The sequence below is a fragment of the Xenopus laevis genome, chromosome 9_10S, assembly GCF_017654675.1.
Source record: "Xenopus laevis strain J_2021 chromosome 9_10S, Xenopus_laevis_v10.1, whole genome shotgun sequence".
NCBI classification, from domain to species: domain Eukaryota; kingdom Metazoa; phylum Chordata; class Amphibia; order Anura; family Pipidae; genus Xenopus; species Xenopus laevis.
The window spans coordinates 29524997-29549231 of record NC_054388.1 but is presented as its reverse complement, the minus strand read 5'-3'; the positions used below and the strand labels follow the sequence as shown (position 1 = coordinate 29549231).

The 24235-nt window shown below is 39.5% G+C and overlaps 1 protein-coding gene across 7 annotated transcripts in view; it reads right to left on the bottom strand.

Annotated features, from left to right (window-relative positions):
* Window positions 1-24235, bottom strand: part of LOC108702718 (RNA binding protein fox-1 homolog 3) — a 614603-nt gene that overhangs the window by 456924 nt on the left and 133444 nt on the right. The window contains exon 5 of one of the 7 annotated variants that reach the window (XM_041578497.1): window positions 8234-8320. The exons of the other annotated variants lie outside the window; for them this stretch is intronic. The gene's annotated coding sequence lies outside the window, so the exon portion shown is untranslated. The remainder of the gene's footprint in view (window positions 1-8233; window positions 8321-24235) is intronic. 7 annotated transcript variants of the gene reach the window in all.

Here is a 24235-nt window from a genome sequence, read left to right as displayed (position 1 = left end):
GCGCACAGGTTAGTGTCAGACAGCTGAGCCACTGCCTCCCGAAGGTTAACCAACCTGTCACGCAGGAAAGAGTAATTTCTCCATCGCAGCAAAGTCAGGAAGTTGGAAATGGTTTTTATTTGGCCATAGATTATAAAAGAAGCCAAGGCGGCACATACAGAAGGAGCCCAGAGATAGGAAACGGGCTGCTCTGCCATTCCCTATTCTCTACGGCTCGACAGGGAAATCACGCAGCACATTTGGCATTTCCAGTCTCTCACACAACAGTGGCTCTTAATATATATTCAGAAATGACATCTTGACAGAGGTTGATCAGTCACAGAGGAGAGGAAGTGAGGCTCAGCGTCCCAGTGTGAGGGCAGAGTAGGAAGTGGGGCCCAGTTAGTTAGAGAGATCCGGCTTCTGCCCATGGGCGGGGTGGAAAAAATACTGAGAGAGATTAGTGTCAGTGATGAATTGGATGAGAAAGGACAGAAACCCCAGATCGCATGAGCCCTGAGGGATGTACTGTGCTTTGCACTAAACTAAAACAATTCTCTGTCAGTTTTATGAGGCATTATAAGCCATGGCTGGCTGGATTACAACATATAATATACACAAATTCCCAGGATGAAGATACAAATCATAAACATCTTCTTAGTGGGAAGGACCAACCTGATGATTAGAAAAAAGTAGTAACGCTAAAAAAATTGGTTTGTTATTTAATGTAGAGTTATGCTCGAAATAATAGCAGTGTGTTTAAAAAAGTGAATAAAGCTCAAACCCTCATAATAGCTTTTATTTCCATACACGCAAATGCATTGGGAACACTGCACATTCTATTCCAAATCAAAACATTAAGAAAAATGTGTCAAATTTGTGTTATTCTTTTACAGAAAGTGAAGAAAGGAGAATATTAGGATGTTTCAAAAAATAACGGTGTCAAACATTCACTGTATAAACTGAAAAATGTTTAAAGATTTTGCTTGCCTTTGATTCACTAAACTAATATTTAGTTGCATAATCACTGTTTCTGACAACTGCTTCCTATCTGAGTCCACCAACTTCTGGCACCTGTTACATTCCACAATTCTTCTGCATTTCTTGGTTTTGCCTTGGAAACAGCATTTTTGATGCCATTCCACACGTTTTCTATTGGATTAAAAAGATACTGACACTAAAAAACTACTTTTTAAAATATTAATGTACATTAAAAGTTACCTATAGGTAACGTTTTTACAGAGAGGTTTGTTTTTGTAAGCAATTGTCAGTAAGAGTTTATAATGCTAACGGACTCCTACTGCACAAATATGGCAGCCACCTCATACAGGAACATGGGGCATCAGACAGGTGTAGAAGCATTGTGCAAATACTTTATGGCAAAGTTATAAGTATAAGGAAATGTTATGATAGCTGTAAAAATTAGTTTAATTTCTTGTGTCAGTGTCTCTTTAAGGTCCTGGGATTGGGCTGTTCTCTCCATAATGTCAATCTTGTTGGTCTGGACCAAGATGTTGCTCATTTACTGGTGTGTTTGGTCATTGTCTTGTTGAAACATGGTAGTTTTCTGTTTTCGTCCACATCTTTCAGGTTTTCAGCCTATCATTTTCTGCACTTCTTTATATGTCTTCCCCTCAACTTTTTAATCAAATGCTGTTCTTCTGAACAATGTCTGGAATGACCCATTTTACTCAGATTTTCAGAGATATATGCACTATGTTGGGTCTGGAACTTCAGTTTGTGGTATCCCACATTATATTTTTGACAGATGGGATATTTATGGTAGCTTGGACAACTGAGCAGAATCCAGGAGCATGCCAAAATGTTAAAATGGATCTCTTTACTCCCCCCCCCCCTTTCCCATGTAGGCTGTATTACCAAGGGCAACATAGTCAGACGAGGTTTGTGTGAGCTGGGCACGTAACAATTGCTAGGGAATGTGTTACTAAAAGAGCATTCAACAGGTTGGCAACTAGTACATAGTAAGTTGAGGTATCCTCTTTCTTTCCATAATTGACAAAAGGAATGGGCAGAATCAAAAAATACATTTACCGTTTTCCCAGTAGCAATTTCATAAGCTCAAGTAAGAGCAATAAGTTATGCAGCTTGAGCAGAAGGATAATTGGGTATAACCTGAGATTCAATAAGGTAAAACTGTGAAGAAATTGGAAATTGTTATTGTAACATTGTGCTATTGACACATGAGATGACAAGTGTTCTATCTGGTTTTCTTGAACAACTACCATCAACAAATAAGTCAAAGTTAGCTTGGGGAAGAGGATGGTCATATAAATCAGGCCCTAGTAGAATAGTGTGAAAGAAAGGGTCACAATCATTATGGATGTCCTCGATAGGTTGTGTTGTAGAGTCAGTTGGAAAAGGGTAACTGGATTTAAGGTAGATGATTTCTTTAGAGAAAGGTTAGGATTGGAGAACAGGGTGTCTAGCAGTATAAGCAGAATTCAATAGGGTATAGAGGGAGTGAGGACAACACAAAGTAAGTTGTTTGCATAGGACAACATTACTGCATTTGTCAACCAGTATGGCAGCAGCAGCAGCTAGGGAGCAGGAGACATTCAGGAAGGCCTCTTGCTACAGGATCAAGCTGGTAACTGTAATAAACAATAGGTCTTTCTTTATCTGGGAAGGCTTGTTTATCTAGGAAGGCTTGGGTGAGGACTCTGAAAGCATGGCCATTTAATTTGCGATAATAGAGGGTGAAGGGTTTGGAGTAATCAGGCAGACCAAGTGCAGGGGCAGATAAAAGTAAATCTTTCAAGGTGTGGAAATATTGGGTATCCAGGTCAAGGCTGGGAAAGGAGAGCTTGTAAAGGGTGGATAAGATAATCATGCACATTCTGATCTTAATTTCAGAATCATTGTCTTATCACAACTAACATTTGTGAAAACGGGTCATATTTTATTCCTACAATTTATAATAAGAAATTCTACAAAAGTCTTCAGCTTATGTGTTAGATTTGTTAGCAGAGAAAACAATTGTTCATTATTTATATAAGTGTGTTCTGAAGAAAAACTTTTAGCACAGGGAGGGGGCGTGGGTGCTCATCTGTAAAAAGGGAAGTTACAGAAGCTGATTAAAGTGATCAAACTGATTAAAAAGATAATGGGTAATGGATAATTTTTGTAAATAGATGCCAACGGTGCATATTTTAGGAGGCATTTCTACCATGCTTAATGGACATATAGGCAGCAGGGCTTATTGGGCAACATGGTTCAGTAAAACAGGGATCAGGGGCTGTACATAACCCTGCTGTTTAGATTTGAGGTTCCACATAACTAACAGCAAGTGTGGTGTTTATCTCAATACAATACTCTTTATCAATATTCAATAACACAATATTCTGTTTCTCTGATATTACACATCTTCTTATTCAGTTCATCTAGAGCAACAGCAACAGAAATGCACTTTGGATGACTGTCAGTCTAGAATACCAATTGCTGTAACCTATAATGCACAGCAATATAGTGGAAATCCCAATGCCAATTATAATTCCAAACACTGTCATATCACTGAGCATTCACGTATATATAGCATATCTCGGGAGTCCGTGAACCTTGCACACCACCCCAATAGCAGTCCTAGCAAAAACTTCTCTTCAAATCAGTTTTTGGGAGCCGCCCTCTCACTTGTTATTCAAGTGAACAAGCACTTAGGGTAAGGCCACACCGGGCGTTTTGACTCTGCACCGGCTAAAATGAAAAAAACAGCAGCACTAATCATATGTGTGTGATTAGCGCCGGTGTTTTTTCATTTTAGCAGGCGCAGAGTCGGGGAAGGCGTTTGGGGAGATTGGTCGCTGCAAAGAGGAGGCGATTAGCTGCCAGGCGACCAAATCTCCACAAAACGCCCAGTGTGGCCTAACCCTTAAATACACCTCATCACTCACAACCTGAGAACTTGATAATGCCAAAAGTTCACAAATCACCTTTCACCAGTTTTAGTGCTCTCTGACCAATTAGGTCACACCAGCAGATCAATATTGAAACTTGAAACAACATAGAATAGGATGGAGCATGCAATCTGCAGACTCTGCTGCAAACAACTTTTATTTTGGTCACAACATGTTTTGGGATCCATGTGATCTGAAACATGTTTGTTGTTTCAAACCTGAGTACTTGCCCTTAAGGACCAGGAACATGGGGTCGTGTGACAGCAAAATTCTCTGCAAGCAGCAATCTATTTACCATTTATGCAGGAACCTCACACATCAATTACTACATGATAGTCAACAAAATATCACAACTCAATTGTCACGACAATTAACTCCAACTCAATCACAATATAAATTTACAATATTTCAGTTCTCTGAGGAAAGACTAGCATTCATCCTTACCAAAGACAGGTTGGAAGTTAAACCAATAAGCAGTGCAAAAAGGGATAAAAGCTTACGTATTGGCCCACTTTGCATGTGGTAGAGGTTAAACTTCATCCAGAGACAGTTGAATCCGAGTCACGGCACCAGCTGCTGGGTCTGGACCTTGCAAAATCATTGTCTTATTATAACTAATGTATTCAACAAATTATTTTTCATAACATGCTAACAAAACCTTACAGTGTATGTATATTTCCATTATAGATATGCTCAGACAGAGGTATTCATTTTCACAATACCCTAATGTCTACAGTTTAAAAGGTTTTAACATCACTCACCAGTTACACAGCACTTATAGGCCACAAGCATTAAGACTAGTCGAAATCATAAAAGCAAATTTAGCCATAGCAACTAAAACAATACGATTCTGATGGGTGGATGTCTTTCTCTTAGTGCTCATCTCTAGCTGTACTCCCACTGCTAAACATAGGTTGTCTGCACATGAAATTTTGTTACGCGTACTGATGTTGCCGACTGTCGCTGCAGTCACTGGAGCCAAAGTGAAAAGGGTCATTCTAAGTGCTAATCGTTTCAACTACATCAGTAAGATTGGAAGGGAAGCCAAATGAGTGCACGTGTCTCAAAAAAAAAAAAAATTGGTACCCCATCTAACAACCAAGCGACCACAAAGACAACCAGCACTCCAGTAAAGATTGCCCTCCACCAACGAGAGCCAAAGCAAGTACCCGGAATCCATCCTTTGACAACCACAACGATACCATCCTCTTCTCTGGCTGTGGTGGCTTGCCAAGTGAGACATTGTAGTAAGAGTTGATACAGTACCTTTCCTTAACAGGTTTCATAATCAGTTCCATGATAGTTTTGTCTTACAGTTACAAGCATTTGCGATGTAACTAACATAATGTAAAATAAAAAGTTTCTTTATTTTACATTATGTCTAAAAGATAAAGCCTTTATCTTTTAGACATAATGTAAAATAAAGAAACGTTTTATTTTTATATTTAAACTTTGGCTCTTGGATTCTACTATTTTCACGATTGGTATTCCAGAGTGGTGCATGCCTGTTATCGAATTATTGTGAATTACTCCCCTGTGCTGAAGGTCTGGGGCATGAGCACCTGGACCCACCTTTCGAAAGCGGTAAGCTTATCCTGATGATCCTATTGATTCATGCTTTTCATGGTTTTTCAGTTATATGTACAGTCCCCCTAGTTACCCAAACACAACCCCCACGTGGATTGTGTTATTAACAAAACCTATAGGCCGGGGGAAAAGGAATCCTAAGGCAGATACAATTCCTAGGAGTTTTGTCTCTAGTCCTCAGGAGAAATCTGTGTCTGATCCCGCTGTCACTGGGGGAAGTAATGGTGGCAGCTCTGAGCCCAGATTTGTCTGAAGCCCAGGTTAATTTACCATCTAATGTGCCTCCAGGCAATCTCTTTGTAAAGTTGTAAAGTTCCTAAAATTTGTCAGAAGGATCAAAACTACTTTCCTCTGGTAAGCATCATAAAAAATTTCTCAAGTATTGACCAACCAGAGCTGCTCCACAGAATTCTGCCCATTCTCTGATTTCTGCTAATGGTCAGCATGTATGTTTGGTACACTGGAAAGGTGTTGGTCCTGAGGAGAGATCTTGGGTTCCAGCATCTGTTATCCATGCTGACCATTTCAAAACAATTTCAGGTGGGGTTCCCTGGCAGTTTTAGGGGGTCAGTGGGCACCCTTAGAGAGGTCGGTAATGGAATAACCTGCCTGGAGTTGAACCAGGGACCTGGTGTTCCTGTGCTGCCTGCATTACCACTGTACTTTGCTATCTGACAGAAAAGGCCTTGGTTGACTCCTATGGCCATGCTTGGTAATATCTGGTAAGCATGGCTTAGTTCACCTGTTGCCAATCTGGCCACAGTTGATTTGTGTAATCTAATTCACTGACTATAAAACCCCCTATTCTACTCTGACTCATTGCCCAGTATAGGTCTATGTTCCATAGTTCCTGGGTGTGCTTCTAAGTTCCAGTATTTGGTTTGATCCTTGCCTTTTCCTGACTTTGCTTTCCTGCTGCCTGAACTGACTCCTGCCTGTGTTTGACTATTCTTCGGATCCTGATTTGGTGTTGCACTTCTGATCTGTGTTTGACCTTGGCCTGTGACCTCGACTATGCTTCAGCTTCTTGATTTGGTAGGGCATTGTCTGTTTGGTATTGACCTGGCCTGTCCCTTCCAGTTATATGTTATGGTTCCCTTGCCTGTCCAGAGCTTCCCCCTTTGTCCTCTTGCAATAAGTCCTGGTGGCATCTGAGTAGTGGAGGGCTCCTCCCAAAGGCGGCTGCTATAGGCAGAAGTTCAAGTCGAGCCCAGGACCTTGGAGTTTACTCTGGGTTTTTGGATACCATAAGTTACAGGGATGTTACAGTACATGTCTGTCCCCTTTAACATATATGTTGTACATTTTAAAAATTTGCAATGCAATGTGATTTTTTTTGTTCATTAAACTCCAATTGGTTGCCAAACAAAGCTCAGCCTATTAAGGGATCCTGTCGGAATTAGCTCTCGACTATAGGTCTGCAGCACTGCATTACCTCTGGCGCATATATTTAGGGTCATTTAAAACTGCAAGTGCATCATGCAAGACAATTTTCGGCAGCAATTCCCCAGTCTTTCTTTTAGTCACAGTGCAGAGTTTTCCTCCACAATTAAGAATAATCTGTGCAAAGAGTTGTGTTGTGTCAAAATGAACATGTCTTTGTGAGCAAATCAGATGCAAGTTGGGGGTTTCATCACTTTAGGCTCTTGTTAAAATCTTGTTAGTGTGTGATCCTCAGCAGTGGCTCCAAGGTACTATATTTTTAATAGGAGCACTTGCATGCGACTCAGCAGAAGCATTGGTGGCTATGGTTCCCACATGTTAATAAAAAAATATTGGTGGTCAGTGCCCCCCCATTGAAAAAAAACATTTGTGGTCAGGGCCTCCTCATTTAAAAAAAACATTTGTGGTCAGGGCCTCCCATTAAAAAATATTGGTGGCTAGGACACCACATGGGGAAAAAAATGGTGGCCAGGCCCCCCCCCCACGTTGTAAGAAAATTGGTGGCCAGGGCCCCCCTTAAACGTCCATGAAAAAAACTTGCCCTCCCAGAAGTTTAAAAAAAATTGGTGCCCAGGGCCCCACCACACAACAGGGACCACAAAGGGTTACCTTTAGGGGGGCCCTGCCATGTTACACTTACTTCATTAGTGTGGTCCACTTGCTGTAAGTGACCTGCCAACTACAGAAGGGAGGAGGGGAGCACAGGTGGCTGAGTCTTCTTCCAGTGAGCATTTCTTCCCTTATTGGTCACAGAATTTCAAGTCCTGGTAAAGCTGCATGGTGATTCGATGAGCTGGAGGAGAAGTTCAAACCTCAGCTATCCAATCTCTGAGCAGCTCAACCGGGACTTAAACTCAGTGACCAATAAGGGGAAGTAATGGACAGAAGATACCTCCCCTTGTGCTCCCACCCTGCCTTCCCTAAGTCGGCAGCTCTCAGAAAGCAAGGGGGCCAGGATAATCAATAAAGTTCAGCGTGGCAGGGCCTCCCTTACCCTCGGTGCCCCCTACAACTCTCCCCCCTGTCCCCCCCTGATGGCTGCCCTGCATGCACCCATGAACTTTCTAAAGGAAATGTGGGTGCAAGTGGGCAGGTAGGGAGGAGCCAGGGAGTTCCTGTTCACATCATGAAGATTTTTGCAGGGGGTCCGGGTACTGTAGTTTTGCAACTGGGAAAAACCATAATGCTCAAGAAATCACCCTATTTGTAATAAAAAAAATACTTTATATTAGATACTAAAGCTTACTTCATTTATAGGGGATGTTCACCCAAAAACTACTTTTTTTTTAAAGTGAATTGTTCTACTGACTTACCTGGTTCCAACTCTTAATACAAAGTATCAGTTGACCACCAGTTCCATTAATCAGCTGGCTTTTACTATATTGTTTCATGGGTCAGATCTAGCAATGAATAGAAAGATAAAGACAGATGCTGCTTTCAATAGCTGTATATATATAGTATATACATATACATTTATATATATATATATATATATATATATATATATATATATATATATATATATATATATATATACTGTGTATTTATACACATGAGAATCTGAATTACATTTTCATTAATAATTTAAATGGACAACCCTTGTTATGAAAATGATTGCATCAAATCCTCCTTGCAGGCTCACCAGTTATACTGACCCCTTGGCCCTCTCAGTCACCATCTTTGGCACTAACAAATGAGTCAAAAACCACTACGTCTGCTTTTGTATGCGTGCACTCTCTGCAGCCTGAAATCTATGCAAACTACTGTACATGAAGTACATTTCCTCTTTAAAGGGCACTGTTAAATGCATAAGGAGAGAAAGAATGTTGCTGCATAAATGTTCAATTAAACAAAAATCCCACTGCACCTTTCTGCCCTTCTGCAAGGTTCATGGTCACTTATGAGTGAAAAAATTGAATTTTTCAGCGCTTCGGAATAATCATTGTAATTTGTTGGTGCTGAAGTTATGAGCCGCTGTTGAAGACATGACAGTGAGAGATGGCGAGGTGGATTATTACCAAATAAAGGTGATTCCTCAGAGAATAAGATTTTGAGGCTGTTTAAATTCAGTACCTGATACAGCTACATTTTGCTAGGTTGCAGCTCTCCTCTTCTACAGATGGATAGAAAGGGGCACAAGACCCTGCACCATTAGCAGCAGTAACAGTCTCCTAATTGGTACCTGCTAGTGTGTATGTACTTGTTATTCTGCAATGGCTTACCATGCTAAGGGCCCAGTTATACAAACACCTAACTTTCTTGCCTGCAATTAAGAGTATCCTTGTTTTGTTCTATGGTGTGCTGGGACGAACGGAATCCTCTTTTGCTTCACATGGGATTCAGCCAAATCCTGAACCAAAACAGAATCCTTTCCCGGGGGCCATAAATGGGTGTTCTGCACCACAGAATTGGCATTTGTATGTACAAATATGTGAGCACACGTACAAACAGTTTTAACACTTAGGGTTTTCAGGGTTTTCATTTGATTTGGCCAAGCTCTTGGACTTGGACAATATGAATCCTGCTGAAAAAGACTTGAATTTGGCAGAACCAAATTCTGGAATTGTGCATTCCTAATGGTGTGTCTGAATGAATAGATCCTGTTTACATTTGCCCATGCACCCTATTGGATAATTTGGTGATAATTTTGGTGATGTGAGACAAATATTCCAATATATGCCCAAACCAGTCACTGAAGGAACAAAGTCATGGAGGGGATGATTGTATCTGATGCTGACAGGGCTATAAAGCAAGGAATAAGGAAGAAGCCAGAAAACAAACAAAATACAATTGTGGATTTTCAGTGAATGTCTTTACTGGGCAATCATTTTGTCTCACATTCACATGCAGCTATTCTAAAGTTTTAAGTTGCCTTCATCAGTGCCAAATAAAATGATATATTTACATAATACATAAGCCAATGTAATTTGAACAATCTTTACTACAAAATATGTTCGGGACCCCTAAGTGCCCTTGATATCTGTTCCTATTAGCCTTCTGTAGCCCTGCAGCTTATTTCAAACTACAAATCTCAAAATCCCAAAAGCTTGGATTCATGATTCAACAGCTGGAGATCACAGCACTATCTCCACTCTGGTAAAAGAATGAGATGCCGCACTTTATCACTTTGCATCACATATAACCACTGACTCACTGCAGTTAGATACCCTCTGGACAAGACTGGTTTAACTATAGGCTCATAGTTTTAAAAAAGATAAGTCAATACACCACACCTAGAATTTCCAAGTATTTTGACAAAGGGACCACAGGCCTTGTTAAAATAGCTAAAAAGTTTCTGTCATGATTTTTATGATATTTTTATTTTTAAATTACGCTGTTTACATTACAAACAATCACTCTACCATATCAAATTGTATTCCCGAATCAACAAATATATTTTTTTAGTTATAATGGTGTGTAGGCAGCTATCTCAGGTCATTGTGCCTGGTCATGTGCTTTCAGAAAGAGCCAACAATTCACAATAGAACTGTTTTTAGAAAGGCTATTCTTTCTGGTTCACAAGTTCTTCTCCTCTGATGTAGGCTTTATTGCATTACACTTTATAATCCAGGCTCTGGGTGACACAGGAGTCATATTATTTACACTATTTACACTAATACTGCTTAAAAGTATTAGAGTTGAATCTACTGTTGAAGTGTGATGGCTGCATGAACCTGCTAATAAAGCACTGTTATATTCTACTCATCCTATACCAAAACATAACAAATTGGCAAACGAGATGTCTCCTCTACCTCTGCAGCAGCCTGCAGCTTTTCTCCCAAACCCTGGTGAGCCTACCATACCTTTTACTGCTTGGATCCGTTTGTTTAAAATTACATTATTGCTGCTGACCAAGGGAAGATTTCTGCTGTTAGAAAGCGTGCTTTACTTATTCACTGCCTGGGAACAGAGGGACAGCGTATATTCCATTAGCTGATGAGACTTATGAAACTGCTCTTACTGCTATAAAGAACTTTTTTGTGCCAAGACTAAATGTGTTGGCTGAAAGATAAAAATTCCGCCAACGTGGACAGCGTAATGGCGAATCCACAGAACAATTTGTAGCAGCTTTGAGAGAGCTGGTTGTTACCTGTTATCAGTTCCTACATAACTACAGAGCAAAGCGCCATGAAACAACCCAATCATCTCCAGCTGAATTATTACATATGGCAGACAGATGAGCACTAAGTTACATGTCGCAGACATCAAACTTCCACAAAATACTGTGCCTACAAAATCATCTACTGCTGACATTGTCAACAAGCCAAATGCAAGGCTTATTTGGACAGAAAAGGTGGTGCAAGAAAAGTGCACTTTCAGCCTGGATCTTTAGTCGGAATTAAGAAACCAGGAATACTGAAACAAGGACAATCTAAATTTACTATACCATTTGAAGTGAGATGCCAGCGAGGAACATACACATATGAACTGACTGATGGAGGCATATGGAATGCAAGTCGTCTTGCTCCTGTTGGAATGACTTTGGAGAAGCTCCATTTGATGAAGGACATTTTCCTACTCCTGATGCCAACTGCAATAGGCCTGAAGAAAGTGAACCTATAAGGCATACTGAGAGAATCAAAAAACTACCTGCATGGACCAAGGACTATGTGATGTGAATAATGCATAATATTGCTTTAAGATGCATACTATTTAATTGTTGCTGTTTATTACATTTGCCCAATTGCTTTCCTAATATAGGGGGTGTGGAGATGTGAATGGTACTGCTTCAAATTGTATATAATATGTACTAAAATCTGTCACACTGGTTTTAATGCAAGTGTTCACATGGACTGACAGACCTATGCTGGGTGAATGGTATTCCTTTCTGTTACTTTTCCTTTTCTCCATTAGGCTGGCCCCCTAATGCACTTTCCTTTCTTTACTGTAAATCTGTCAGTACCTGTGAACCATGCATGTAATTAACTAGTTTATGTTAAAAACCTTACTGGTATTGTGTGTTACATTTAAATGTGTAAGGTAAATGCTACAGTGTACACCTATGCATAGGAAATGTAATTTGTGTTAACTATATTGGGAAGGATTTTAAAATACAGCGTAATTGCAAATGCAGCTTTGAAGTTAAAAGTTTTACCAGTGATACAGCCTGGTGTGGTGGCTTGCACCTCTTAAGAGGCAGGTCAGAAGCACTTCCTGGAATTTAAAGGGAATGCTGCAGTGCATGGTGGGAGTTCTGACTCCTATAAAAGGCTGGAGTGATTAGAAAGCAGGGGAGTCGTTTGTAAAGCACAAGTTAGAAGTGCTGGTTTAAAGTGGTGTTTTTTTGTTTTTTTTTATTTTGTAACAGTCTGCTTTGAAAGTTTCTAAACTGTTAAATAAGAGTCTCTTATTGTTTTTTTTTTTTATGGAGGTCTGGAAAGTTAAATAAACCTATGGTTTTATTTTTTCATCAAGAAGAGTTTTTTTTTGGAGACTTTCCCCATGCCTCACAGGGGGAATATGTGGTCTTTATACAAAGGGCCAAGCATTTATACTCTACTCATCCTCGGCTACCAAAACATAACATACTCTTCTAGCCAATGCAATCACTGAACTGTAGTCTCACATGCCATATTTTCTATGGTGGATTAACTTAGTGGGACCCATAAAAGGCATAGCCTTCCACATACTGCATGCTCTATAGATGCAATTATACACATATGTCTACCAATATAAATCTAAACAAAACAACACAGGCTGGTCTAATCAGATGCTTAGTGGTTAGAACCTAGAGAACTGGTAACAGGGCCGGATTTGTATTGCGGGCGCCCCTAGGCCGCGCAGTCCTTGCATCCGTCCGTGGTGCGACTGCATAGTCCGACTGCCTGCCCGCACCTCCTACAAGTGCAAATGCCAGAGCACTGGTGCTCCTCAGCAAGCCGCTGGGTCTGACTGTTAATGATGGTAATGACAAAGAAAAGCCATAGGAAAGGTGCAATAATTTCCTCTTGTTCCTCATAGTCCATCCTTAGAGAGAACATAACAATTTGTCTGGAACATGTTTTCCCTGCAAAAATTTGTGACTGGTGGAGCAGTGTTTTAGTTCCAAATGCCCTATTTTATTAATCTTTCTCATCTATTCATTCTCTAGTCTGCTCCAGTCTCTTTTGAGAAAATATAATTTTTACTTTGATCCTTTCAGCATTACCATTGGGCACTACCTTTACACATATTATGAATTCCCTAACTAAACTGGGCCCCTTGTGGACTACAAGAAAACAAGCTTTGGTGTCACCCCTGTACTCGCGATACTCAGTTGGGGGGATTCCTCAGCCTCCTGACTTTCTCAGTTTCTCACTGCCACTTGATAACGGACTCACTCTGCTCCTTGCAGTTGCAGAGCACCCCCAGCCCCTCTGGAAGTTCCTAATACAGACAGGTAACCTTTCTGCTCTGTGTCCTGCTCAAAGACAGCTTCCTAACAGTCTCACTAGAATGAAATACTTTTCCACAGGACAGTCTGTGTATGCAACCTTTACTAATAGATTGGATTGTCTGGCTTGCCTGTTCCTTCTAGAAAACCATAGGTTCCTGGGCCAGACAGCAAAACCCTTTAAACAGAGACACCATTTTCTGTTTAGGAAGATCTCCCTTGTGCCTTACATCTTCCATGGATACCGTCATGATTTTTATAGTTTGGTTTTTATTTATAAATTACATACATTGTTTACACTGCAATAAATTCACTCTACCATATAACATTTTAATCCTGAACCAAGAAGTATATTTTTTATACTTGTAATGTGTAGGAAGACATCTCATGATCATTTTACCTGATCCTGTGCTTTAAGAAAGAGCCAGCCAGGAAAACGGATCACGTGCGCATCTATTGCCTCCACTTCAATGTGGACATATTGGGGAGAGATGCGCTCGTTTGGCGACATCCCCCCTCCCTGCGTTTGGCCACCTTTAGGCTGTTGGAGGGGAAAAGGAGTGGGTTAATATCACTCCAACTTATGCTGCAGCAGTAAAGAGTGACTGTTTATCCGAGCACAAGTCAGATGACATGGGGCACCTGGGAATCTTACTATGTCTAGCCCCATGTCAGATTTCAAAATTAAATATAAAAAAAATCTATTTGCTCTTTTGAAAAATGGAGTGCAGAATTTTGCTGAAGCAGCATTATTAACTGATTTTGAAAAACATGTTTTTCCCTTTAAAGGGAAAACACATATTTCTTAAATTTCTCTGTGGTCACTTTACCACACCATATTAGTAAATCTAATCCAATAAACTTGTGCAAGGAATATGATCATAAACAAAATAAATCCTTTGCAGTAAATAAAAAAAAAATATTTGCATTATGGAATTTAATAAACATTGGCCAGTTAGGACATTTTCTTAATTGGACCAGTAGGTCTGGATGGCAACCCACCATTTTTCAATCAGGTACAAGAACAATGCTTAAATGCTCCATCACCCACAGAAATCTGTTTTTAGCTTTGGTGTTTCATTTCAAGTAAGAATAACGCAGAACAGAGGACACGAAAGCACAGGAAAAAGAATAAAACAAAGGATATTCCCCAGGTCAGCCGCTTTGAAATCCAACTAATTTATTTCATTATTAACTGTTCCAGCAAATTCTCAGAGAGACTTATCAGGTAAAAGGCGGCTAAGGCTGTAAATCTAGGCTTCTTTGAAAGCTCACCAGGGAGGATTGCTGGTTAAAAGAAGTAGCTGACAAATGTAGAGAAAAAGGTTAACCCCAAATGCACAATTGAAAATTTAATGCTGGCACTTTAACCCTGTAAGCTGCTTGCCCTGCCTTGTGCCCCGTTCTCCTGTGGAAAAGGTGCCACCTCACCCATCAGGCACAGAAGATATGTTTGCTTTCTTTCTGATTCTTTAAAGCTCTGGAGACAACCATGTTAATATTCATGCACAAGATTGAGATGCTTTATTTGAGTGGAGGTGAGAGAGCAAGGAGGTCATGAGGGAAAGGAAAACTGCTAGGAGTAAGGCAATACCTCAGGCTTGTGTCAAACAGTGATGTGCAGGTAGTGGCCTGTGAAGCCCTCACATCATTACTGCATAGTGAATTATATGACTATATCAGCATATAAAGCAAGGGACCTCATTCACTGCTAAACAGGCATCAGGAAGTTTTGATCCTTCAATTGTTAGAATTATATCTGGTAAACGTTAAGACAAAGTGATTAGGTAAAAACATGGTTCTGTCAGCATTAATGCTCAAAATTAAGGTTATCCAGAAATAATTTGAAAATATTTTCAAATAATTCAAACATTTGTAAAAAGTACCTTGTACTTGATCTAAACAAATATATAATTACTACTTAGAGGAGAGTTATTAGGTTAATTAATGTTTACATTTTTTTGCAGAATTAATGTATGGAGGTCCAAATGACCCCTTATCCGGAAAAACTCATGTCCCAAGCATATTGGGTAACAGGTCCCATACCTGTACCTATATACAGCAGATGTTATCTTAGGGTAATTCTCATATGAGGTTAGCTTGGGATAAGGTGCAAACAAAGGTTAGCTTAAAGGAGAAGGAAAGTCTTTCACACTTGGGGGTGCCAAATGTTAGGCACCCCCAAGTGAATGTATTGACTTACCTGAAACCCCGGGCCGGTGCTTCTATAAGCAGAAAACGGCACCGGCCCGGGGTTATTCAAGCGAGCACCACGGAAGCCCAGGGTTTCAGGTAAGTAAATACATTGACTTGGGGGTGCCTAACATGTGGCACCCCCAAGTGTGAAACAACTTTCCTTCTCCTTTAAGCTAATGTTTTTCGATAGAGCAGAGGTTATTTTTTTGGGGGATGCTCATACAAGGGCTAGTTTAGCTCGGGGTTATGCTACTGGAGGCCTGGATGTGGTCCTCCAATGGATTTTAATTTCCACAAATCTAATCAGAGGCTCCACAAACTTCACTTACATCATGCTTTTAATATAATCTGGCTTCATAAGAAATAACTAGCCCTATACTGGCCCTAAAGATATAACATCACTTGCTTAGGCTATGCTCACATAGGGGTTAGCTCAGGGCAATACCCATGTGGAAGGTAGCTCAGTATAATAATCAAATATAGTGAGCACAGAGTAAAAATTGTTTAAGGGGTAACCCATTAAAAGGCATAGCTCTGGGTATTGTTTATACAGATATGGGATTGGTGAATACCAATTCACTTACTTATGCCACACACAGATATGTTATTGGATAATTTTTAAAAAAAATAAATGCATTACCAAATACAAATATGGGACCTGTTATCCAGAATGCTTGGGACCTGGGGTTTTCCGGATAACTCCATAATTTGGAACTTCTTACATCTACTAGAAAATTATATAAACCTTAAGTAAACCCAATAGTTTTAGTTTTGCTTCCAATAAAGATTAATTATATCTCAGTTTGGATCAAGTACAAGAAACTATTTTATTATTACATAGAAAAACTAAATAATCTTTATATTTGGATTAGAGGAAAGCAGGTTCCGCCTAAATATTCGGAAGGGGTTTTTTACAGTGAGAGCTGTGAAGATGTGGAATTCTCTCCCTGAATCAGTTGTACAGGCTGATACATTAGATAGGTTTAAGAAGGGGTTGGATAGCTTTTTAGCAAGTAAGGGAATACAGGGTTATGGGAAATAGCTCATAGTCCAAGTTGATCCAGGGACTAGTCCTATTTTGGAGTCAGGAAGGAATTTTCCCCCCTCTAAGGCAAATTGGAGAGGCTTCAGATGGGTTTTTTTTTTTGCCTTCCTCTGGATCAACTGGCAGATAGGTAGTTAATTAAAAAAAAAAAGGTTGAACTCGATGGACATGTGTCTTTTTTCAACCTTACTTACTATGTTACTATATATATATATATATATATATATATATATATCTCACAAAACTGGAGCACTCATGCATGAAAAAACAGCTGCCTGGGTGCAGTATTCAAAGATTATGTAAACCAAAAATACTGTACAAAAACCGCACTCACAGGACTTTATACAGGTGCAAAAAAGATCTGTTTATTTTTTACGACATTTCGGCTTCTATTACTGAAGCCTTTCTCAAGGCTCACTTGAGAAAGGCTTCAGTAATAGAAGCCGAAACGTCGTAAAAAATAAACAGATCTTTTTTGCACCTGTATAAAGTCCTGTGAGTGCGGTTTTTGTACAGTATTTTTGGTATATATATATATATATATATATATATATATATATATATATATATATATATATATATATATATATATATATATATATATATATATATATATATATATATATATATATATAATATCAAAACAGGGGGGTTGTGGGAGCACTCTAAAGGCTTTAAAGTATATATAAGTATAATAAATGCTATTGCATATGTACCCAAAACAGGGGTTATTTTGTTACAAAGTTATGATCATAAAATTGATAAGCCACCATACCACGTCAAGGTAAACCCCGAATGGCGGTCCCTAACTTGTTTTATATTTTATGTGCATTTTAGCATTACCTGTAATCAATGTCCGTTGAACGCTGTTTTTTCACTGAGGGCTAAATCCTCCCCAGCCAGCAATCAGTCTTTTAAAGGAGAGATATTCCCAAAACAAACGCCCAATTTTAAAAGCATAGGATCACCACTAATTCAAAGGGGGGGTATGGGGTGCTACAACCACTGAAGCTATGCTACAGCTCCTGGCGAAATATACAATATCAAAACAGGGGGGTTGTGGGAGCACGCTAAAGGCTTTAAAGTATATATAAGTATAATAAATGCTATTGCATATGTACCCAAAACAGGGGTTATTTTGTTACAAAGTTATGATCATAATGCTCCCACAACCCCCCTGTTTTGATATTGTATATTTCGCCAGGAGCTGTGGCATAGCTTCAGTGGTTGTAGCACCCCATACCCCCCCTTTGAATTAGTGGTGATCCTATGCTTTTAAAATTGGGCGTTTGTTTTGGGAATATCTCTCCTTTAAAAGCCTGATTGCTGGCTGGGGAGGATTTAGCCCTCAGTGAAAAAACAGCGTTCAACGGACATTGATTACAGGTAATGCTAAAATGCACATAAAATATAAAACAAGTTAGGGACCGCCATTCGGGGTTTACCTTGTCGTGGTATGGTGGCTTATCAATTTTATGATCATAACTTTGTAACAAAATAACCCCTGTTTTGGGTACATATGCAATAGCATTTATTATACTTATATATACTTTAAAGCCTTTAGAGTGCTCCCACAACCCCCCTGTTTTGATATTGTATATTTCGCCAGGAGCTGTGGCATAGCTTCAGTGGTTGTAGCACCCCATACCCCCCCTTTGAATTAGTGGTGATCCTATGCTTTTAAAATTGGGCGTTTGTTTTGGGAATATCTCTCCTTTAAAAGCCTGATTGCTGGCTGGGGAGGATTTAGCCCTCAGTGAAAAAACAGCGTTCAACGGACATTGATTACAGGTAATGCTAAAATGCACATAAAATATAAAACAAGTTAGGGACCGCCATTCGGGGTTTACCTTGACGTGGTATGGTGGCTTATCAATTTTATGATCATAACTTTGTAACAAAATAACCCCTGTTTTGGGTACATATGCAATAGCATTTATTATACTTATATATACTTTAAAGCCTTTAGAGTGCTCCCACAACCCCCCTGTTTTGATATTATATATATATATATATATATATATTTAACCATTTTTCCATGCTACAGGAATTTCCAGGAGAGTAAATGAATCCCGTGCAATGAACCCCACCATTGGGATATATTGCCTGTTATCTGGCTGGAATACTTCAACAAGTTACAATGATACTTAGGGATAATATAGTCCTTAGAGCAACTCTCTCCTGCCATTCCCCTTCAGTCTCTCAGCTGTGTAGAAGAATATTACATAAAAACAAAAATGTTTTATGGACCAGCGCCTAAAACAAACGGAGAGATAAAAAAAAAACAGAAAAAAAACCATATGGTGTAGCATTTTTGATTTCTTCTGAGACACGCAGGGGCACATTTACAAAGCTGGAGTGAAGGATTCGAATGAAAACAACTTTGAATTTCGAAGTATTTTTTGGGTAATTCTACCATCGAATAGGCTACTATGACCTTCGACTCGAACGATTCGAACTAAAAATCGTTCGACTATTCGACCATTCGATAGTCGAAGTACTGTCTCTTTAAAAAATACTTTGGCTACATACCTCGGCAGTTTAAACCTACCGAGGTGCAATGTTAGCCTATGGGGACCTCCCCCAGCCCTTTCCTAACCTTTTTTTGATCAAAGAAAAATCCTTCGATCGATCGCTTAGAATCAATCGAATCGTTCGATTCGAAGGATTTTAACGATTTTTGCTTCGATCGATAGAACGATTTACGCTAAATCCTTCAAATTCAATATTCGAATTCGAGGGTTTATTAACTCTCGATATTCGACGCTTGATAAATGTGCCCCCCAGTGTTTAGGAATGTGAATTGGATTCCTGTATGTGTTTCCCTCTAAATTACTCTTTTTTTCCAGTGTCATATGACTAGGGATGGGCGAATTTTTTCGCCTCGTTTCGCCGAAAAAATGACGCCCATAGACTTGTATGGAGACGTGCGTCAAAAAAAAAAGACAAAATAATTTCTCCGCGCGACAAATTTTTTTTGACGCCCATAGACTTTAATGGGCGTCTGCGACATTTCGCCGGCGGCGAATTTTTGGCGAAGCGAAACGGGTCAAATTCGCCCATCCCTGCATATGACACTTACATGTAACTTTTACGTGCTTTCCCAAGGGGCATCTTCACCAACTTTAGCTTCCCACATCTCATTATTTTGTTTTATTTTCAGTCCGTGCCTTATAACTCATTATACATCATATTCATTCATTTGAGTTAGTTGATAAATATCTTTCATAACAACAAAATAAATTACAATAATAAATGCATTCTTCCATTTTATATCTTTTTTTCCCTTTCTATTAGAGTGTATTTCTATATAGGACTCATAATAATTATAAGAATGCTCTGAGGTTCATATCCATATTTAAGCCTTGTGGGGCTAGGGTTTGCATTCTATGAATCCATCTACTTACCTCCGGTAAAGTTCTCTTAACTATGTCACCTCCCCCCTCCAATTTTGTGTTATTTCTGTAATGCCCCAAAATTTTAGACCTGTAGTACTCTTATTGTGAGTATGTTTGAAGTGATGTGATACATTATGCTTTTCCACTCCCTTCTCTATATTTCTAACATGTTCATTAATTCTTTCTCTCAAACTTCTGTTAGTCTTTCTTATATATTGCAAGCCACAAGGGCATTCTAAACAGTCACATTTTTGTTGGCACATTTAATACAATTTTCAATCTTGTATGTTTTGTTAGTTACATTCGACTTAAAGTTTTTCTTTTTCTCAGCATACCTGCAGGCCTTACATAGAGCACAAGGATAAAACCCCTTCCACTCCTCTCTTTGTTTCTTATTCTTTGTACCAAAATTTGTCCCAAGTTCTTTGCCCTCCTATATATTACTCTTGGTTTAATTGGAATTTTGCCCTTTAGTTGTAAATCTCCCTCTAGAACATTCCAATGTTTATTAATGATTTTTTTATAGCATGGGTTCCTGGGGCATGTGGTAATAAACGTACAATTCTCCCCCTTTTACGTGTCTACATTTCCTTTGTTTTCTTTTTCTTTGAGGAGATCGTCTCTATTTACTACTTCTATTCTGTTTAGTGACTTTTGAATTAATCCTTTGCTATATCCCCTTTGTTCGAATCTCTCCGATACGTATTTTAATTGTGTTTCTAGTTCTGCTGGGTCCGAACAGTTCTTTTTTAGTCTATGGAATTGTCCGTATGGAATATTTTCCAACCAGACTGGATTATGATTACTTGTGAACATAATTGCACACATCGACTTTTTTAAAAAAGTTTTAAAGTGTATCTGCTCATTTTTTATGGATATTTCTAAATCCAAAAAGTTTACACCCAATTGACTATAGTTGGACGTGAATTCTACATTTATATTATTTTGATTCAGGCCACTAATGAATTCTAGGAGTGTTGCTTCACTTCCCTGCCAGATCAACAAAATGTCATCTATCAAGCGCCGCCATAGGACCAGACTCGCAACCAGCTTGGGGGTTTTGTTCTTCCCAATATCCCATAAATAGATTAGCATAGCTGGGCGCGAATCTTGTTCCCATGTCGGTGCCCCACACCTGCAAATAATACTTATCATTGGACCAAAAATAATTATGTTTTAATATGGATGCTATTGCTTCTAGCGTAAATTCTTTTTGTTTACTTCGCAATGTGTCATCTGTTTCCAAATAGTGTGAGACTGCTTGCAGTCCTATTTCGTGTTGGATAGATGTGTACAAAGACTTTACATCCAATGTACACAAATATGTCTTCTGTGTTGGCTCAACATTTTGCAAAATTTGGATGATTTGTGTGGAGTCTTTCAAATAAGTTGGTAATTTTACATATATCTTTGTAGAATTTTATCAACGTATTCTGATAAATGACATGATATGGAATTTATTCCCAATATTATCGGCCTCCCTGGTGGGTCTGTGATGTTTTTATGAATTTTGGGTAAGCAATAGAAGTCTGGAATATTTTTGGTTTTTTTGTATAGGTATTTGCTTTCCTTCTGATCCAATATTCCTTCCTCCTTTGCTTTAATTATAAGTTTTTGTATTTTAGTATTAAAGATTCAACAACTGATGGGAAAGAATAAAGAAATATCTCCAACCATTTCATTGCATAATTATGTATCTGCTGATTAATTCAGAGGAAGGTGTTTACTCTCCATAGAAATGCAATCTGTAGGGTAGCATGAATTATTGGACAATCCACACAGCGAATAAAGGTCAGAGCCATGTATAGTCCATTTGAGTAGGTAATATCTCCTCCTATTATCCCAAGCTTGCACATCATTTAAATACAGTAAGAAGTACGAAACCACATACACACATACATACTAGAGGCTGGAAATGTAATTAATGTCACTGCTATCTGCTCCACTATCCCTTTGATGTGGTGGATATAAACAGAGATTAGGATGCACTGCCAAACAGTGGGATTAGGGAGAAGTGATTGCTCTGCATTGGGAGCTGCAGTCAAGCGTTACTTTCCAGCCTTGCGGGCAAAAGTGTGGAGCATGGAAGGGGCTGCTGTGGATTTGGAATGAGGTTCTCCAAGACTAGATTAGCATTCACTAGCATTTATGTCCTTGAAACTTTAAACTAAAGCTACAGACCCTGTGATCACTGCTGAATTAAAAACTGTTTTTTTTCTTCTTTTTGTTTGTGTTTGATTTGTTTGAAAAGTCTAATCAAGGTGAGAGGATTCTGAGAATGCTTCTCGTTCTATCTCGAGTCTCCTAGAATAAAGTCCTGCCTGACTCTATTTAGCATAAATTAGCCCTGCTCTCTGCACCTTATGACACCAGAAACACCAACAGAAGCGAATGACTCTTACGGTGCTGAAAAGTCCTCTGTGATGATAGCGACTAGAGAATGTACCAGTAATATTAACAATGAAATAAACAATGAAAAAAACTCACATTCTTGGCAGATATTTGGAACATGCCAGGGACATCATCATGTTTAGCTGTGTCATTAGGGGCATAGCTTTGTGTGTTTGGCTGGTGCTAGAAGGGACAGACTTTATTGCTGTGGCTACATTGCATAATAATGTAGCATTTTATGGGAAAATTATAATTTATTTGAACTCTGTTCAGCCATTATGGCTATGTAAGGGAGCTGTGTATACTCGTCTCTTCTCTGTGTTGTTTCTGTGCAAGGAGGGAGTGGAGCCCCACACCTGTGAGCTGACAAGAAGGAAGGCCTGAAAGAGGAAGTGCTGTGAGAGAGAAGCAGCAGAGTGAAAACGCAGAGCTGCAAGATCCCAGAGATTTCTGTGTGAGAAAAATCAATAGGGAATCCCCAATGGTAGAAAAGTGCGCTCCCTTTAGGGTGCGGAAAGAAAGGGGGTCCTTGTCAGGGCCAAAGGGAGGCCTTCTCAGGACTCTGAAGCAACTGCCACATAAGTGGGGTTTCCCCTCAGCAGCTCAGAGATCACCATCTGCACTTAGTTTATCACTCACTTGAAAAAGCAGGACTGCATAACCATCCACGGCTGATCTCACATCTGCTATCAAATGTGCAGACTCTAAATGTCTGCATTTAGACCGACACTCTCTAGCATCTCTAGTATAACTTCAGGTGGTACACTATCAATTACAAATGCTTGCTTTGGGTTTATCTTTTCTTTTAGAAAACTCTAGCAACACTAGCAACAATTTCCTTCTTTGTGGAGCTACAGGAGTCATGTGTGTCCGCTACAGGGGAGAACAGGTACACTATGATTTGGCATACCTCCACCCATCGTCAGGAGATACTGGGCTGTAATACTCCCTGTGAACTTGATCCGCAATCACACACACACAGGAAAACAGAAAATCAATACATACTTCTTTTCCAGGACTGGAACATGGCAGTGGGCACAATAGGGTTTATCCCTCTTGTCATGTGGACGGAAACAGGAACTAGAAAAAAATTAATTCAGCTCCCCTCCGTAGCCATCTTTGGACTTTACTGAACTCCTCCAATACGAGGGTTGGGAAGCCTTGCCCACTGCCATGTTCCAGTCCAGAAAAGAAAATCTCGGTAAGTATGTATTGATTTTCTGTTTTCCTGTTCCTTCCACAAGGCAGTGGGCATAATAGGGATGTAAAAAAGCAACAAGAAGTAAGGGTGGGATATGTAACTTTTACTTATTCAAACCAGGCCTGGACTGGGAGTCAAAATAGGCCCTGCCATTCCAAGTATTCAGAGGCCCAAACAGCCCCCAACTAGCCCACTCTATGGTAGCTTTCTATGGAACCATACAGCAGCCCCTCTGGCATTTGCCAGAACCCACAGATTGCCAGTCTGGGCCTGCAAAATACTATTAAGAACCAAGGATCCAAAGTTGGAAAGACTTTTGTAGCATAAATCAAATTTGTAGTGTTTTGTAAAGGTGTTCCAGGAGCTCCACACCACTGCTTTGCAAATGTCTTCAGAAGATATCTTTGGAGTGCCCAAGACGATGCTGTACCTCTAGTTGATTGTGCCTTAACTTTGGAGGGTACAGAGGCAGACTGGTGTGAATATGCCATGTGGATACATTCCTGATCCAATTGGCTACAGTGTTTTTGGAAGGTTGTCTTCCCGCTTATGACTAGTAAGGAATTAGTTTTCCTTATTTCCTTTGTCCTGTTAAGGCTTTAGGCATCTCACTACATCAAGAGGCATCTCAATACATCGAAGAATGTGGGAATAATGATGTCTTGTGACATATTGAAATTTGATATTACTTTTGAGGTGAGCATCCTGAGT